This window comes from Coregonus clupeaformis, chromosome 29 (assembly GCF_020615455.1).
Source record: "Coregonus clupeaformis isolate EN_2021a chromosome 29, ASM2061545v1, whole genome shotgun sequence".
Taxonomy (NCBI): domain Eukaryota; kingdom Metazoa; phylum Chordata; class Actinopteri; order Salmoniformes; family Salmonidae; genus Coregonus; species Coregonus clupeaformis.
In genome coordinates, this window is record NC_059220.1 from 25,349,656 (window position 1) to 25,369,784 (window position 20,129).

Here is a 20,129-nt window from a genome sequence, read left to right on the forward strand (position 1 = left end):
CATTTAGCAGACGCTCTTATCCAGAGCGACTTACAGGAGCAATTAGGGTTAAGTGCCTTGCTCAAGGGCACATTTACGTCATTTAGCAGACGCTCTAGTCCAGAGCGACTCACAAATTGATGCATTCACCCTATAGCCAGTGGGATAACCACTTTACAATTTTTTTTTTTTTGGGGGGTAGAAGGATTACTTTTATCCTATCCCAGGTATTCCTTAAAGAGGTGGGGTTTCAAATGTCTCCGGAAGGTGGTGAGCGACTCCGCTGTGTGTGGGGGGGGTAGAAGGATTACTTTATCCTATCCCAGGTATTCCTTAAAGAGGTGGGGTTTCAAATGTCTCCGGAAGGTGGTGAGTGACTCCGCTGTGGGGTGGGGGGGGGGGGGGGGGGGGGGTAGAAGGATTACTTTATCCTATCCCAGGTATTCCTTAAAGAGGTGGGGTTTCAAATGTCTCCCGAAGGTGGTGAGCGACTCCGCTGTGTGTGTGGGGGGGTAGAAGGATTGCTTTATCCTATCCCAGGTATTCCTTAAAGAGGTGGGGTTTCAAATGTCTCCGGAAGGTGGTGAGTGACTCCGCTGTCCTGGCGTCGTGAGGAGCTTGTTCCACCATTGGGGTGCCAGAGCAGCGAACAGTTTTGACTGGGCTGAGCGGGAACTATGCTTCCGCAGAGGAAGGGGAGCCAGCAGGCCAGAGGTGGATGAACGCAATGCCCTCGTTTGGGTGTAGGGACTGATCAGAGCCCGAAGGTACAGAGGTGCCGTTCCCCTCGCTGCTCCAAAGGCAAGCACCATGGTCTTGTAACGGATGCGAGCTTCAACTGGAAGCCAGTGGAGTGTGCGGAGGAGGGGGTGACGTGAGAGAACTTGGGAAGGTTGAACACCAGACGGGCTGCGGCATTCTGGATGAGTTGTAGGGGTTTAATGGCACATGCAGGGAGGCCAGCCAACAGCGAGTTGCAGTAATCCAGACGGGAGATGACAAGTGCCTGGATTAGGACCTGTGCCGCTTCCTGTGTAAGGCAGGGTCGTACTCTCCGAATGTTGTAGAGCATGAACCTGCAGGAGCGGGTCACCGCCTTGATGTTAGCGGAGAACGACAGGGTGTTGTCCAGGGTCACGCCAAGGCTCTTCGCACTCTGGGAGGAGGACACAACGGAGTTGTCAACCGTGATGGCGAGATCATGGAACGGGCAGTCCTTCCCGGGAGGAAGAGCAGCTCCGTCTTGCCAGGGTTCAGCTTGAGGTGGTGATCCGTCATCCATACTGATATGTCTGCCAGACATGCAGAGATGCGATTCGCCACCTGGTTATCAGAAGGGGAAAGGAGAAGATTAGTTGTGTATCGTCAGCGTAGCAATGATAGGAGAGGCCGTGTGAGGATATGACAGAGCCAAGTGACTTGGTGTATAGGGAGAAAAGGAGAGGGCCTAGAACTGAGCCCTGGGGGACACCAGTGGTGAGAGCACGTGGTGCGGGAGACAGCTTCTCGCCACGCCACTTGGTAGGAGCGACCGGTCAGGTAGGACGCAATCCAGGAGTGAGCCGCGCCGGAGATGCCCAGCTCGGAGAGGGTGGAGAGGAGGATCTGATGGTTCACAGTATCAAAGGCAGCAGACAGGTCTAGAAGGACAAGAGCAGAGGAGAGAGAGTTAGCTTTAGCAGTGCGGAGAGTCTCCGTGACACAGAGAAGAGCAGTCTCAGTTGAATGACCAGTCCTGAAACCTGATTGGTTTGGATCAAGAAGGTCATTCTGAGAGAGATAGCAAGAGAGTTGGCTAAAGACGGCACGCTCAATGGTTTTGGAAAGAAAAGAAAGAAGGGATACTGGTCTGTAGTTGTTGACATCAGTGGGGTCGAGTGTTGGTTTTTTGAGAAGGGGAGCAACTCTCGCTCTCTTGAAGACGGAAGGGACATGGCCAGCGGTCAAGGATGAGTTGATCAGCGAGGTGAGGTAGGGGAGAAGGTCACCGGAGATGGTCTGGAGAAGGGAGGAGGGGATGGGGTCAAGCGGGCAGGTTGTTGGGCTCTACCATAAAGGCCTGATTGGTGGAGTGCTGCAGAGATGGTTGTCCTTCTGGAAGGTTCTCCCATCTCCACAAAGGATCTCTGGAGCTCTGTCCGAGTGACCATTGGGTTCTTGGTCACCTCCCTGACCAAGGCCCTTCTCCCCTGATTGCTCAGTTTGGCCGGGTGGCCAGCTCTAGGAAGAGTCTTGGTGGTTCCAAACTTCCTCCTTTTAAGAATGATGGAAGCCACTGTGTTCTTGGTGACCTTCAATGCTGCAGACATTTTTTGGTACACTTCCCCAGATCTGTGCCTCGACACAATCCTGTCTAAGGAGCTCTATGGACAATTCCTTCGACCTCATGGCTTGTTTTTTGCTCTGACATGTCAACTGTGGGACCTTATATAGACAGGTGTGTGCCTTTCCAAATCATGTCCAATCAATTGAATTTACCACAGGTGGACTCCAATCAAGTTGTAGAAACATCTCAAGGATGATAATTGAAAACATAAAAACCTGTTTTTGCTTTGTCTTTATAGGGTATTGTTTGTAGATTGATGAGGAAAAAACTGTATTTAATCCATTTTAGAATAAGGCTGTAACGTAACAAAATGTGAAAAAAAGAGAAGGGGTCTGAATACTTTCCGAAAGCACTATATATATATATATATATATATATATATATATATATATATATATATATATATATACACACACACAATATTCAATTAGGATAAAAAACACAATCATTTGGACATTTTGAAACTATAAAAACGGTTTTAAGTCAAACTCCTCGTTAAGACCAAGAGGAGACAGTGTGTTGAGCCTTTGGATCCAGAAAGATTCCCTTTGAAGAAGTTTCCTCTCAATGTCCCCTCCCTTGCGTGTCATCTTGACCATTTCTATTCCAATGTATCTCAGATAACTAATAGGATGTCCAGCTTGTACAAAATGAACTGCAACCAGATTTTTTGTCTCACCTGTCCGTTTATTGCTCCGGTGCTCACTGATCCGGGTCTTAATGCTTCTACGGGTTTTCCATATGTAAGACTTACCACAAGGGCATTTCAACATTTAAACAACATTGGTGGACATGCAGGTAATTAGGCCTTTGATCTTAAATCTTTGTCCTGTGCGGGGGTGGGTAAATGAGTCACATTTGTACTGTACTTGAAACTGCATTGAGCACATTGGCCACATTTGTAATCACCCTCCGGAACCTTGTCCAAGAATGTTTCCATTTTCTCTGGTGGATAATCAGATTTTACCACAATGTCTCTCACGTTTGGGGGTCTTTTAAAGACCATACGTGGGGAATATTTAAAGATGGGTGTTAATTGTTTGTCAGTATCAATAATGTACCAGTGCTTCCTGATAATGTCCTTAAATGGCTTCCCCAATGGTGAGTATTGGGTGACGCATGAGGGGACATGTTCTGCTTTTTCTTTCACTTTTGGTTGAAGTCTTTCCAACTGTATTAGCCCTTCAAAACGATCATTGGCATGGTTTACCCAATTGTCTTTGTACACCCTTTCCTTAAACCTTTTTGTGAGGTCCATGGTCTGTTTCTGGTAAGAAGCATCAGAGCTGCATATTCTTCTGATGCTACTGAATTGACTTACAGGGAGACTTTTAATAAGTGGATGTGGATGAAAGCTGTCACGTCTAAGGAAGGTGTACCTGTCGGTAGGTTTCTTATATAGATCTGTAGAGCGGGAGGTTTTGTGCTTAATAACCATCACATCAAGAAAACTGATTTGCGACAGGTCATAGTTAATGGTGAAACGAAGGTGCTCATTCATAGAGTTTAGATAGGCATGGAATTCCAAGAGTTCTTCCTGGATCCCTGTATAGATCACAAAAATGTCATCCAAATATCTCAGAATATTGGAGAGAACAGGTTAAAGTCTGGATTCAGCACCACCTGTTTTTCAAACATTCCTAGATATACAGTGAATTCGGAAAGTATTCAGACCCCTTCCCTTTTTACACATTTTGTTAAGTTACAGCCTTATTCTAAAATGGATTAAATAATTGTTTCCCCTCATCAATCTACACACAATACCCTATAATGACAAAGCAAAAACAGGTTTTTAGAAATGTATAAAAAATAAAAAACAGAAATACCTTATTTACATAAGTATTCAGACCTCTTGCTATGAGACTCGAAATTGAGCTCAGGTGCATCCTGTTTCCATTGATCATCATTGAGAGGTTTCTACAACTTGATTGGAGTCCACCTGTGGTAAATTCAATTGATTGGACATGATTTGGAAAGGCACACACCTGTCTATATAAGGTCCCACAGTTGACAGTGCATGTCAGAGCAAAAATCAAGCCATGAGGTCGAAGGAATAGTCCGTAGAGATCTGAGACAGGATTGTGTCGAGTGACAGATCTGGGGAAGGGTACCAAAACATTTCTGTAGCATTGAAGGTCCCCAGGAACACAGTGGCCTCCATCATTCTTAAATGGAAGAAGTTTGGAACCACCAAGACTCGGGGGAAAAGGGCCTTGGTCAGGGAGGTGACCAAGAACCCGATGGTCACTCTGACAGAGCTCCAGAGTTCCTCTGTGGAGATGGGAGAACCTTGCAGAAGGACAACCATCTCAGCAGCACTCCACCAATCAGGCCTTTATGGTAGAGTGGCCCGACGGAAGCCACTCCTCAATAAAAGGCACATGACAGCCCGCTTGGAGTTTGCCAAAAGGCACCTAAAGGACTCTCAGACCATGAGAAACAAGATTCTCTGGTCTGATGAAACCAAGATTGAACTCTTTGGCCTGAATGACTAGTGTCAAGTCTGGAGGAAACCAGGCACCATCCCTACTGTGAAGCATGGTGGTGGCAGCATCATGCTGTAGGGATGTTTTTCAGCGGCAGGGACTGGGAGGCTAGTCAGGACCAAGGTAAAGATGAACGGAGCAAAGTACAGAGAGATCCTTGATGAAAACCTGCTCCAGAGTGCTCAGGACCTCAGACTGGGGCAAAGGTTCACCATCCAACAGGACAACGACCCTAAGCACACAGCCAAGACAATGCAGGAGTGGCTTCGGAACAAGTCTCTGAATGTCCTTGAGTGGCCCTGCCAGAGCCTGGACTTGAACCTGATCGAACATCTCTGGAGAGACCTGAAAATAGCTGTGCAGCAACGTTCCCCATCCAACCTGAAAGCTTGAGAGAATCTGCAGAGAAGAATGAGAGAAACTTCCTAAATACAGGTGTGCCAAGCTTGTAGCGTCATACTGTGGTCCTCTGTAGCTCAGCTGGTAGAGCACGGCGCTTGTAACGCCAAGGTAGTGGGTTCGGTCCCCGGGACCACCCATACACAAAAATGTATGCACGCACGACTGTAAGTCGCTTTGGATAAAAGCATCTGCTAAATGGCATATTATTATTATTATTATTATTATACCCAAGAAGACTCGAGGCTGTAATCGCTGCCAAATGTGCTTTAACAAAGTACTGAGTAAAGAGTCCGAATACTTATGTAAATGTCATATTTCCGTTGTTTTTTTTTACAGTTTTTGCTTTGTCATAATGGGGTATTGTGTGTAGATTGATGAGGGGAAAAAAACAATTTAATCCATTTTAGAATAAGGCTGTAACGTAACAAAATGTGGAAAAAGTCTAGGGGTCTGAATCCTTTCAGAATGCACTGTAGGTTAGCGTAATTAGGAGCTATAGCTACATTGCTGTCCCTTTGCTCTGGAAGAAAAAATATCCTCTGAAGAGAAAATAGTTGGAGTTCAGTACCAGTTCAGCAAAGTTCACAATACAAATGGTGCTGGGAAGAGCATTAGGTGTCCACTGAGTTAATTGAGGTAGAACTTGAGGGCCTCTAGGCCTCCCTGTTTTCCATGAGTTTGCCTACAACTCCTGCACCTGCGGGAAGTACCTGGATGTGAGTATGTTCTTTAGCTTTTGTTTAGAAGTACAAATAATATCAAAGACACATTTTATAGATTTGTGACTACAACGCTTAATTGTTTCATTCAAAACAACTTCATTTCCCAGCATGCTCCTTATGCCCTCCCCTGACCCTTGCCTCAAAATAATCTGATCAGCTGATTTGAACATGCAACAACATAGCACACAGAAATCCACCAGGGAGGGTGCGGCTGATGAACAGAAAGTTACGAAGGATTTCAACGCAATAACATATTCTAAAGACTTCTGAAACGTATTGTGCCATTTTTCTTCGTATGTTTTATTTTATTGTTGACGGAACCGCTGTTATCTTAGCGTTTGGCTATGATATTATTGACGAGTTTACCTAAACTGGCTAACTAGCTTGGATAACAGCTATTTCAGACAGGGTGCTTGGTATTTGTGTAACGTTAAACATAATATTTTGTCCAACGAAACCCGTTATAGTTAGGTTGTGTCACATTGACGGAATAACGTTATTTTAAACGAACTATTGCTTTAAATGTCAAGCTACATGCAGCTAACTAGCTTGATAGTTAATGTACTGTTATATTTTGCACAACTAAACCAAGGCAAGGCAGCTGTCAGCTAGCTAACGTCACCTAGGTTGTTTTCTTTTCGAGCTAGCCAGCTACTGTAGCTAACAAGGGAAGTGGTTTATGTTTGATTATTGCAAGTAAATTAGCTAAACAGCTGGCTAGTTCTTCCAACTGTGGTTTAAAATATTGGTGAGAGTTTGCAGATTATGTATCCAGTGGCGGCTCCTGAAAAAATTCTCAGGAGGGGCAATTTTTCTGATGATTTAGGTGACCTACACACATTTAAAAAAAGATATGTCCAGCAACAACATGAAGACAGGGGCAGCATATAAGTCAATACCAGAAGCATTTATTGACTGATCTCAAAAGTGTTGGCTTACCAGGGTTGGTGGAGCCCTCAGTTTCATCTTTGCCTCGAAGCTAACTCAAACACTCCGCAAAACTTCACACACTGGATTAGCCGGCTGAGGATGTGGCGGTTCTTGCTAATGTCGTAGTAAATATATTTGTTATAGTGAATATGGAATATGATATGTTGAGTAAAATGTTGTGCTAAGATCTATTTAGGTCAGGAGCTGGTTATAAGTTCTGTTCCTATCCAATAACAATGGACAAAAGGGTCCTATCTTGTCAGCCTTGTCAGCAGGTGGCCAAGGACAACACCCACGCCATAGGCCTCTCAGTTCTTCCAACTCACGAGTTCTTGCTCTGAGGACACACACACACACAAACACACACACACACACATCATCACTGTTAAACACACACACACACACACACATCATCACTGTTAAACACACACACACACACACACACACAAAAAATCCCTCTCTTAGGCTGAACATTTGAAGACAGAGAACCCGACTCAGAGCCAATGCAACAGTGACAGTAGCCTGCAGGGGACCTCGCCCAACTCATCAGGACCAATCAGAAGATCAGAACTACTAGATTGAACCTACTTCATTTATTGCATAAAATGTCTGCACACAATGTTTCGGGGCTCTCTTCAGATAATAATAATAATAATAATAATAATAATAATAATAATAATATGCCATTTAGCAGACGCTTTTATCCAAAGCGACTTACAGTCATGCGTGCATACATTTTTGTGTATGGGTGGTCCCGGGATCGAACCCACTACCTTGGCGTTACAAGCACCATGCTCTACCAGCTGAGCTACAGAAAGTGGATACTCATGGATGCGCATTGCAATTGTAAAATGTCAACACAATTGGAGACACCACGTCATTTTTGGAGACATGTTATTGACAGTAAACTATTGTAGATGCGACTGCTAACTAACTAAAACATTTTAGCTGGCTAGCTAATCATCTTAGCTAAATGTGGGGCAAACAATTCAGTTATTTACCGTTAATTTGAGGGATTGGGGTGAAAGAAATCGAGTTACATAGTGATACTTTACGATATACTGTATTGACAATATCGCAATATTTTAGCGCTAGTTGGCTGTACCTGCACCAAAACACCATTATTGTTCCTTCATAGCTTGTTCTCAATCTTTTCACATTGGGAGCCAATTTGTTTTCAGCACTTTTATTTCCATGACTGATCAAAACTCGTTCTCATGGCTTTCTGATCCCTCTGCAACAGACATATGGTGCGCAATAAAATCACAGTATCGAATCGCAATACGTATAGAATCATGAGACTCGCAATGCTGATGCATATATCTTATCGTGAGGTTCCTGGCAATTCCCAGCCCAAGTTCATTTGCCACAACAAATCTCTTCGCTAGCAAACGCGATGTCTTCTCCAAAACGGCAATGTGTCTCCAGCAATGTTTACTTTTTGACGTTCTATGGCATCTCCACTTTCCAAGCATATATGACCACATGTAATATTTTGGTAAGTGATGCAAATAGTGAACTATGTAGGGCCAGGATGTAAAATATATGTAGCTGCAGCAATTTCTCTTATCTGATATGGTAAGTAATGGGGCTTAATTTATAGCTCCCTAAGAGTTTGACGAACGGGTCCGTGAACGCGATTCCAGATATATTTACCTCTGAATAAACTGCCTTTATTACACCATATCCACATCCAGTAAACTTGTGATTATCAACACTAACCTCATCGTTGTGGCGGCGGACAGCTAGCCTGTATCCCTCGTCATCCAGTTGAGTGAGTGGCAATGTCTTTTTTCGTTCGTACCAATTTTTGGAAAATCCTCGGGTGTAGGACTTTCCGCCTTTAGTAGAAACCTGTTGAATTATTAAATTTGGTCTGGGAGGTCCTAATTGTTTCGTTGCCAATTTATCTTCATTTGTTCGCCGACAAAAAGGAACTTCTTTCAAACAATCCACTCTTTTCTCAGTTACGTTCATGGTTACGTAACGTATGACGCAAAGCGCGTAAGTGCAAGCCCACAGACACCCATTGAGATTGTATTGAAGGCTCTGAAATTTGAAAAAATAGATTTTACATGGGAGTCTGACAGAAGTTCTGGGCGATTTTCAATCTGACTGAAATCGCCCCAAAAGGGGGTGGAGCCATTTGAAGCACGACTTTAGCCTGATTCGACATTTAGTGGCAGTGTGGCACTGTGGCAGATCAGACGTATAGATTACAACACTGATAACTACTGTTGCCGTGATATAATTGATTAGAAAAAAAATCCCTTCCTTTTCCCGTTTGGCAGTGCGTCGCCCATATCGCCCTATTGAACAGGCCGTCCCTGTATGTATCAGGGAAGTTGTCTTGTTTTATTGCGTAAATTTGAGTTTTCAGCCTTACTCTGCTGACTTTATTGTAAAATATCTAATTCTGGCAGCTAAAAGTTGATTTTTAGGGTGTGTTCGTAAATTCAATCTGGATTGCCAGAGTGCGCTCTGGGCGTTAGTAAATTCAGAGCGTTGTCAGATTGTCCGTTCGTAAATTCAGAGCGTTTTGCTCTCGGAGCGTTCACAGCGCACACTGGACGCTCTGGCGGAGGAGTAGGGTTGATCCGAGCGTTCTGCCCTAATGGCAGTCAAGCATCCAAGCTAACTGGCTAACGTTGGCAAGCTACTTCCAGAAAGAAATGAGACCACCTCATTCTGACCGTTTTACTTGCCCTAGTAGAACTGGTATGAAAATGTATGCACTCACTAACTGTAAGTCGCTCTGGATAAGAGCGTCTGCTAAATTACTAAAATGAAGAAAGAAAAAAAAAAGTAAAATGTTATGCTGTTTTCATGTCATCCAGAGCATTGGTGACTAACTGCTGCTGGCAACAAGTTAATTACGCTTTTTCGCCGAGGTTTACTGACACCGGCCATATTCAAGGGGTGTTGAGCGTTCATCAGTTATTTTGGGCTCTTGCACAGTCAGACGAGAGTGCTCTGAAATCGGAGTAGATAGCCAGAGTGAATTTGTGAACGCACCCTTAATGTTCATGAAGCGAGTCATAAAGATAGTGTATTTTATTGTCAAGAGCAGGTTGACTTAAATAGCCAGAACATATTCAACCAGATTGCCTCGCTGTAATGTTAACGTTATTATATTTGAAATGTCACATATTGACATTATTTTCACATGATTCATTGTGTTGTCTAAAAGCTGTTGAAAATAGTGGACCTGAACCTTTTTAAAGGTCAATAGGAGCACTCACCATACAACCTTGTTAAGTCTACTTGCATCAACTTGTCTATGTTCAAGGGTTTGTGTAGGGGTAGCCTATATAACACACAATATTTAACACTAAGGTCATGTGTGTTTTATCAATAAAACTAGTTGATTGATATTTATTCAATCTGCTATTGGGAATATTTGGCGTTATAGTCAAACTACTCCAGCTAGTGTAACACTGTTCAGATTAGACTTCTGAGAAACAATGAGTGACCATGGTTCATCAGAAAAGGGAGTTAACACCAGTCTAATTTGTCAAGAGAGCTGTACTTGTGGGGGCACAGAAGAGGCTGCTTTTGAATGTGACGAGTGTAGAAGCTTGCAGTGTGTTTGCTGCAAGCAGGAAATCCATAGTCAAGAGCGCCTGCAGAACCATGAACGGGTCAAGATGGGCCCAGGGCATGTACCCTACCGTGACAACTGCGAAGGAAGGAAGGGACAGTAAATGGCTGCCGCCACAGGTCTGTCGTCCGCTGCCAGAACTGCAAACTCAACTTGTGCCAACAGTGTCGGAAAAGCACCCACAATGGAGGTAACAAGAAGAGGCACCAACTCACTGCCTATCCTCTTCCACCCAAACCTGCAGAAATCAACTCGACCCCTCCACCAAAACTCGTAGAGGTCAAATCAACCCCTCCACCTAAACCTGCGGAGATCAACTTAAGCCCAGTGGTAGATGAGGCAGAGGTCCAGAAGGCAAAACTTCTGGAAAAAGTCTGCAGTTTTCTTCTAGTTGACTCGAATGAGGAGATGCAGGTGGGTAGTGAAGGGAGTCAAAGGCCTTTGAGTTTTTGCGTCCTGTCAGTTAAATAGCATTTTGGGTCGTTTCATTTCAATCACTTTTTGGCCACACCCCTTTTGATTTGAAAAACATTTTCCATGCATACAGTGCATTTGGAAAGTATTCAGACCCCTTCCCTTTTTCCACATTTTGTTACGTTACAGCCTTATTCTAAAATTGATTAAAACATTTCTCGTCAGGTTCAAAAAAACAAAACAAAAACAGAAATACCTTGTTTACATAAGTATTCATACCCTTTGCTATGAGACTCGAAATTGAGCTTAGGTGCATCCTGTTTCCATTGGTCATCCTTGAAATGTTTCTACAACTTGATTGAAGTCCACCTGTGGTAAATTCAATTGATTGGACATGATTTGGAAAGGCACACACCTGTCTATATAAGGTCCCACAGTTGACAGTGCATGTCAGAGCAAAAAACAAGGCATGAGGTCGAAGGAATTGTCCATAGAGCTCCAAGACAGGATTGTGTCGAGGCACAGATCTGGGGAAGGGTACCAAAAAATATCTAAAGCTTTGAAGTTCCCCAAGAACACCGTGGCCTCCATCATTCTTAAATGGAAGAAGTTTGGAACCACCAAGACTCTTCCTAGAGCTGGCCGCCCGGCCAAACTGAGCAATCGGGGGAGAAGGGCCTTGGTCAGGAAGGTGACCAAGAACCCGATGGTCACTCTGACAGAGCTCCAGAGTTCCTCTGTGGAAATGGGAGAACCTTCCAGAAGGATAACCATCTCTGCAGAACTCCACCAATCAGGCCTTTATGGTAGAGTGGCCAGACTGAAGCCTCTCCTCAGTAAAAGGCACATGACAGCCCGCTTGGAGTTTGCTAAAAGGCACCTAAAGGACTCCCAGACCATGAGAAACAAGATTCTCTGGTCTGATGAAACAAAGATTGAACTCTTTGGCCTGCATGCCAAGCGTCACGTCTGGAGGAAACCAGGCACCGCTCATCACCTGGCCAATACCATCCCTATGGTGGAGCATGGTGGTGGCAGCATCATGCTATGGGGATGTTTTTCAGCGGCAGTCCTGGGAGACTAGTCAGGATCGAGGAAAAGATGAACGGAGCAAAGTACAGAGAGATCCTTGATGAAACCTGCCCCAGAGCACTCAGGACCTCAGACTGGGGCGAAGGTTCACCTTCCAACAGGACAACGGCCCTAAGCACACAGCCAAGACAACGCAGGAGTGGCTTCGGGACAAGTCTCTGAATGTCCTTGAGTGGCCAAGCCAGAGCCCGGACTTGAACCCGATCTAAACATCTCTGGAGAGACCTGAAAATGGCTGTGCAGCGACGTTCCCCATCCAACCTGACAGAGCTTGAGAGGATTTGCAGAGAAGAATGTGAGAAACTCCCTAAATACAGGTGTGCAAAGCTTGTAGCATCATACCCAAGAAGACTTGAGGCTGTAATCGCTGCCAAAGGTGCTTCAACAAAGTACTGAGTAAAGGGTCTGCATACATATTTAAATGTTATATTTCCTTTTAAAAACTTGTTTTTGCTTTGTCATTATGGGGTATTGCGTGTAAATTGATGAGGGGGAAAAAAGCAAACAATTTTAATCTATTTTAGAATAAGGCTGTAACTAAATGTGAACAAAGTGAAGGGGTCTGAATACTTTCAGAATGCACAGTTTTTGCCCATGGTGGAAGTGGTCAGAAAGTGACATTTTGGACCTTAATGCCAAAACATTCAGGAGATAAAGGTGCTCAGTTGACCCATTTTGCATACCCCCACTATACCATGAGACATCCATGTCTTCATCACTGGAAAATATAAACTGTTGCGTTTTGATATAATTTAAAAGCTTACAAACAGGGTTGTCCCAAACAATTGTTGTACCTTTTTTTAAATGTAGACTGATGTCAACCATCCTGTATTCAAGAGTATGTAGTGTCTCTCAACCGATGGCTTGCACAACACAAACACTTCAGATTATGTAAATGAGGGTCTAAACTACAACATATACGATTTTTATTTATTTTTATAAATACATTTTGGAAGAATTTGTAATATCGTTTGACAACCCTGATTGTAAGCTGTTTAAATTATGTTAAACCCAACCGTTAATATTTTCCAGTGATGAAGACATGGATGTCTCATGGTATAGTGGGGTATGCAAAATGGGTCAACTTTAAGCACCTCCTTCTCCTGAATGTTTTGGCATTCAGGTCCAAAATGTCACTTTCTGACCACTTCTACCATGAGCAACTAAGTATTGGAGGTTTTGTTCAAATCATCAGGGGTGCGGTCGGGCCTCCCGAGTGGCGCAGCGGTCTAAGGCACTGCAGTGCTTGAGGCGTCACTACAGATCCGGATTCGATCCCGGGCTCTGTTGCAGCTGGCCGCGACCGGGAGACCCATGAGGCGATGCACAATTTGCCCAGCGTCGTCCGGGTTAGGGGAGGGTTTGGCCGGCCAGGATGTCCTTGTCCCATCGTGCTCTAGCGACTCCTGTGGCGGGCTGGGCGCATGCACGCTGACACAGTCGCCAGTTGTACAGTGTTTCCTCTGACACATTGGTGCAGCTGGCTTCCGGGTTAAGCGAGCAGTGTGTTAAGAAGCAGTGCGGCTTGGCAGGGTCATGTTTTGGAGGACGCATGGTTCTCGACCTTCACGTCTCCCGAGTCCCTATTGGAGTTGCAGCGATGGGACAAGACTGTAACTACCAATTGGATATTACGAAATTGGGGAGAAAAAGGGGTAAAAAAATATATAATAAAAAGGTGTGCGGTCAAAAAGTGATTGAAATCAAATGGAACAACCCCTTTGTGAAATGAAATCACCTCATCTGCCCACTCTACTCCCTGTTTTTAGATAAAGGACGAAGGTGCGTTTGTGAAGAAATTGAACTGCAAGCCTGACAAGCTGATCAAGGTGGTGTCCATCTTCGGCAACACAGAAAAGGGCAAATGCTACACTCTGAACCACACTTTCTTCATGGGCAGGGAGGTGTTCAAGACCTCCCCCACGCAGGAGTCCTGCACGGTGGGGGGGGTGGGCGGCATTTGACCCCATCCACAAGGTGGTGGTCATCGACACAGAGGGCCTGCTGGGTAACAGCTCCAACCAGGGCCAGAGAGCACGTCTCTTGCTCAAGGTGCTAGCTATCTCCGACATCATAATCTACCGCACCCATGCCGACCGCCTCCATGACGACCTCTTCAAGTTCCTGGGCGACGAGTCGGACGCCTACCTGAAACATTTCACCAAGGAGCTGAAGGTCACTATGGCCCGCTGTGGCCTGGACGTGCCTCTGTCCACCCTAGGGCCGGCCATCATCTTCCATGAGACCGTCCACACCAAGCTGCTGGGCTCAGGTCAGTGCTGAGAAATACTGTAATCAACACTTACCATAGTGTACACAAATCGAACATTGATGTGGTTACTTGCTGCACTCTCATTTTTATTTCACCTTCCTTGACAGAGTGGAAACATTAGAGATACAGTAGATTCATCCATATTGTCATGACTGTTGCTACAGAAGATCATATTACATGTAATTTGATAATTACCTGGTGCAGAATCCCCGCTGACTCTTTGACACGCTAAGACTAGTAATTGTCATTCCAACAGAGCTGTTTTGAAATGGTGTGAGCATGGCCAGTCAGTTAATTGGCCAGTCAAGCAGTTTGAGTAATCTATAGACATTTTCCTTTCAAAGTATGTGGCTGTTAAACTGTATAAATAGATTTTCTATCAATTTTTAATGTTTCTCCTCTTTAGAGTAGAATTTGACTTATTTTTCTTAGAAATAATTGTTTGCGTGAGGCATCTTCCATCTCAGTTTTGATTGATCTATAAAAGGTTGAAGACTCCTGATCAAAGTAATCTGAAGTGAAATGTCATTTTATGAAGGGTTATATACCAACTCAAAGTTAAGTCTGTCTTCTCATCCTGTTCCATTTGATCCCTTCTTCATTCTCTCTCATTCTAACAGGAAACTCATCAGAGTCTGTGGATCGGCTGCTACTTGAGCGCTTCATGAAGCTGGCCCGTTTCCCAGAGGCTTTCAGCTCCATCCGGTACCGTGGCACACGTACCTGTAGCCCCCCAACGGACTTTGGTGGCCTGCAGCACACCCTGGAGCAGCTGCTAGACAACAACTCCACCCGCTCCCCAGTCGTCATCTTCAAAGCCCTGCAGGTAGTAGACATTATAGCTAAGTCAACTGTCAGCTGAATGTAAACTGGTTTCAAACAGGCTTACATTTACATAAGGCAAACCATGACAGTCAAAGAAGGGTGTCAGGGTGTGTTCAAGAATGGAATGTTTTAGCATTGCTATCTACTTGAACATTTGATATTAATTAAAGGGGTCTTATGGTGTAGAGAATCAAGCACATACAAAGTTACAAACAAACATTGCTATTCAATAGGTGACAGTTTTATTTTTTTACTGTTTGAACAATCTAGTCAGACTACATCAATGTAATTTCTGATCTGTGGTTGTTCCTCTCTGGCTAGGCCCTAAGTGTGCGCTTCAATGGGGAGATTTCTGATGAGCTTATAGCCCACAACTGCTTCTTCCCTGATGAGTACTTCACCTGCTCCAGCCTCTGCCTCAGTTGCGGGTAAGTCCTCTGTTGCCTTTTCTTCAATTATTTCATTCTCTCCATCTCATGCCACTGACTATACGATGTACAAGTGACGTCATCCTAAGTCATACTTCCTGGTGAGTGACAGAGGGCCTGCCCCACCCATCAGATGTGGAACAGCAGAGTCGACACTTTCCTGTCCAGGGACCTGTTTACTGCTCTTCACTGCTGTTCAGCTGGGTGCCAATGTTACACAGCACATGTTTGCAGGTCACAAGATAAGGCTCAGATCGACCCCTCGTCCTAGAGGCCCTGGCCAATAACTGCCTCTTGTTTTTGTTTTCCCCCTGTAATGTTCAGACATGCCTTAAGTGCCAAGAGGTCTTCCAAGACAACGACACCAAGCATCACTGCCGTGCTTGTGGGGAGGGGTTCTGTGACACCTGCTCATCCAAAGCCACGCCCGTCCCAGAGAAAAGCTGGGGTCTGGCCCCCGTGAGAGTCTGCGATGCCTGTTATGAGCAGAGGGATAAACACACAGGTACCAACACCACAGAGCCAAAATCAGCCTGTATGTATTTGTTTTTAGCCATGCTGTACAGTGGTAAGAGTATATTTAGCCTGTACATCTGTTTGTAGCCACACTGTAGCCATACTTAGTCTGCATATGTGTTTATTTTTAGCCATACTACACAGTGATAACAGTTGTATGCTTTGTACAGAGATGTTGGATGCAGAGGTTGAAGATGAGGAAGGTGGAAACCTAGCTAGAAAGGTTGGAGAAGCAGTGTCCAACACACTGGGCGTCGTGGTTACTGTCATTGACATCCCACTGGGTGAATGTTATGTAATAAAAGACCCAGATATAATTGTGTAATGGGCAATATGACTGCAGTAATGTAAACCCATGGACAGGCTGCCATCTGGTGGCATACTAATAATATTTCTACATGTATTTTCAGATACTGCATTAGGATACTTTTACTGTTCAACATACACTATATATCACAGGATGTTGGTGGCACTTTAATTGGGGAGGATGGGCTCGTGGTAAAAGCTGTAGTGGAATACCATTCCATTTGCTCCATTCCGGTCATTATTATGAGCCATCCTCCCCTCAGCAGCCTCCACTGCTATATATACAAAAGTATGTGGACGCACTTCAAATTAGTGGATTCGGCTGTTTCAGCCACACCCGTTGCTGACAGGTATAAAATCGAGTGCACAGCCATGCAATCTCCATAGACAAACATTGGCAGTAGAATGGCCTCACTGAAGAGCTCAGTGACTTTCAACGTGGCACCGTCATAGGATGCCATCTTTCCAACAAGTCCGTTCATAAAATGTCTGCCCTGCTAGAGCTGCTCCGGTCAACTGTAAGTGCTGTTATTGTGAAGTGGAAACGTCTAGGAGCAACAATGGCTCAGCCGCGAAGTGGTAAGCCAGACAAGCTCACAAAACGGGAATACTGAAGCACGTAGCACATAAAAATCGCCTGTCCTCGGTTGCAACATTCACTACCGAGTTCCAAACTGCCTCTGGAAGCAAGGTCAGCACAATAACTTTTCCAAGAAATGGGTTTCCATGGCCGAACAGCCGCAGAAAGGCATAAGATCACCATGCGCAATGACAAGCGTCGGCTGGAATGGTGTAAAGCTCGCCGCCATTGGACTCTGGAGCAGTGGAAATGCGTTCTCTAGAGTGATGAATCACGCTTCACCATCTGGCAGTCCGACGGACGAATCTGGGTTTGGCGGATGCCAGGAGAACGCTACCTACCCGAATGCATAGTGCCAACTGTAAAGTTTGGTGGAGGAGAATAATGGTATGGGGATGTGTTTCATGGTTTGTGCTAGGCCCCTTAGTTCCAGTGAAGGGAAATCTTAACGCTACAACATACAATGACATTCTAGATGATTCTGTGCTCCCAACTTTGTGGCAACAGTTCGGGGAAGGCCCTTTCCTGTTTCAGCATGACAATGCCTCCGTGCACAAAGCGAGGTCCATATAGAAATGGTTTGTCGAGATCGGTGTGGAAGAACTTGACTGGCCTGCACAGAGCCCTGACCTCAACCCTATCGAACACCTTTGGGATTAATTGGAACGCCTTTCCAGAATAGTGGAGGCTGTTATAGCAGCAAAGGGGGGACCAACTCCATATTAATGCCCATGATTTCGATGAGCAAGTGTCCACATACATTCGGTAATGTAGTGTATGTTATTGGGAGTGCAATGCTAAACCATTATATTCTAACAGTTATTCTTCACTGTCTCCTCTCTCTTCAGGCCTGGTGAAGGATGCTGCGTGTCCTGCCTACTGGGTGCCTGACCAGGATATCCTCGTGACTTCACTGCCAAGCTGTCCAAGCACCACTGTCGCGCCTGCGGGCAAGGCGTGTGTGTGACGAATGCTCCCCGGAGCGTCTGCCGGTCCCCTCGCGAGGCTGGGACCTCCGTGTTTGTGCTAACTGCAACCAGAAACCTGGCGACCTTTAATGGGGCTGGCCCTCACCTCTCAGAACACTGGACTGAACCACTTTCTCAAACCTCCACCCTCCCACTCCTTATATACCTCCATTATTGAAATGGATCTGTCCAGTGTCTGTGGCAAGGATATTGTTAGTAAATCTAGTTTTGGGGTTTCTGATGCCTTGAAGAAAGACCTTATCCGCATTCACCCAAATCAGTGCTTTTTTGTTGGATGATGGTTGTGAAATATTTTTCTACCATGGAAGAAAATTACATTTGTATCATGTAAACTGTTTGTTTGTTGAGAACCCTGTTTTGTTTTTTGTTTTAATCAATTCTTGCCACAAGGCATTGTTTCACTGATGTCATGTAATGTTGAGGGGATAATGGCGTCAGTGCAGTTACCACTGCAGGTTCATTGCATGCTCTACTACACTATTTTAACTTTGCACTAAGTCTGTTGCACCTGTACAAAGCCGCTGCATATCATGGCCCCAAAAATTAAACTGAGACCGAAGTTAGGTTTGATTTGGGTATGCATTTTTAAACCGGTCTGGTTGTCAAGATTTTGTCAACATCAGATTTAGGTTTAGATTTAGGATGGAAAATAAACTTTTTTGTAGAAAACGTTTGTTCAGCTTGAAAGTCTGAAAGATGCATTGCCTTTGAGATGTTTAGAGGTAGTCTGGGTACCAGTCTCTGTAACAGTCCACTCCTTGTACGCCATGTCGTGTGCCGAATTGGCAAATGACACGGCGTACAAGGAGTGGAACGTAATAGCTGAACAGAGACTGGCAACCAGGCTAGTTCAGAGGCTGATCTCTGAAAAAATCTGTACTTAACCTCATTGTTGATTATTTAACTTATACTGGGTGGTCTTTTTGTAATGTATCTAACCGTTTCTGTTACTTGAGTGTGCACCTAGAACTGAATTGAGTGGCAGTATCTTCCATTTGTTTGAATGTTGTTGAACTGCTGTTTGTTGAACATGCAGATTCTCCTCTAACCCAGTTTAACATAACAAATGCAAGCCTCCAGATCACCATAAGCATAGGCTGATGGGACAATGAACCCAGCATTTCAGTTTCAACACATTTAATGATATGTTTTGAGCCCTTTGCTTCTGTGGCATTATCTGTCATCCACGCTAAAGACTCCATTGTCAAATAGATTTCATGCTTGTTCTTTCATATATTGTGCTTTTTAATCATTGAGATGTACCTCATTAAGGGAGTTTTTATGGGGTTTTATTTCTGAATAACTTATTGGTCTTTGAGTTTACTTGACTGGAATCTGTTGTTCTTCGCATACAACACTTGGATACGCACAGTCAGCTGGCATTTATACCTGAACCATTTCACATATTTGATGGTTATATGAATAAGTGGCTGAAATCTATTGGATTAATTAAAGCTTTAACTAACTTCCTTATATCCACATCTCTTTTAAAAGTGTGTTTTGAAAGAGTACTTTTAAAAGTTCAACCAGGGGAACAGTTTTACCTGGATGTATCAAAAGCAAGCACATGGAAATTCTGTTGCCTTTACATTGGTGTTTGTAAAAAAGAAAAGCGAATTTAAAAAGAGTTGTCCTGTAAGCCTTTTAGATACAGTTGAAGTCGGAAGTTTACATACACCTTAGCCAAATACATTTAAACTCAGTTTTTCACAATTCCTTATATTTAATCCTAGTAAAAATTCCCTGTTTTAGGTCAGTTAGGATCACCACTTTATTTTAAGAATGTGAAATGTCAGAATAATAGTAGAGAATTATTTATTTCAGCTTTTATTTATTTCATCACATTCCCAGTGGGTCAGAAGTTTACATGCACTCAATTAGTATTGGGTAGCATTGCCTTTAAATTGTTTAATTTGGGTCAAACGTGTCGGGTAGCCTTCCACAAGTTGGGTGAATTTTGGCCCATTCCACCTGACAGAGCTGGTGTAACTGAGTCAGGTTTGTAGGCCTCCTTGCTCGCACACGCTTTTTCAGTTCTGCCCACACATTTTCTATAGGTTTGAGGTCAGGGCTTTGTGATGGCCACTCCAATACCTTGACTTTGTTGTCCTTAAGCCATTTTGCAACAACTTTGGAAGTATGCTTGGGGTCATTGTCCATTTGGAAGACACATTTTCAACCAAGCTTTAACTTCCTGACTGATGTCTTGAGATGTTGCTTCAATATATCCACATAATTTTCCTTCCTCATGATGCCATCTA

The 20,129-nt window shown here is 44.2% G+C and overlaps 1 pseudogene; it reads left to right on the forward strand.

Moving 5' to 3' along the window:
* The first annotated feature begins 10,450 nt into the window (after nt 1-10,450).
* LOC121544925 lies at nt 10,451-19,313 on the forward strand (annotated as a pseudogene).
* The last annotated feature ends 816 nt before the right edge of the window (nt 19,314-20,129 follow it).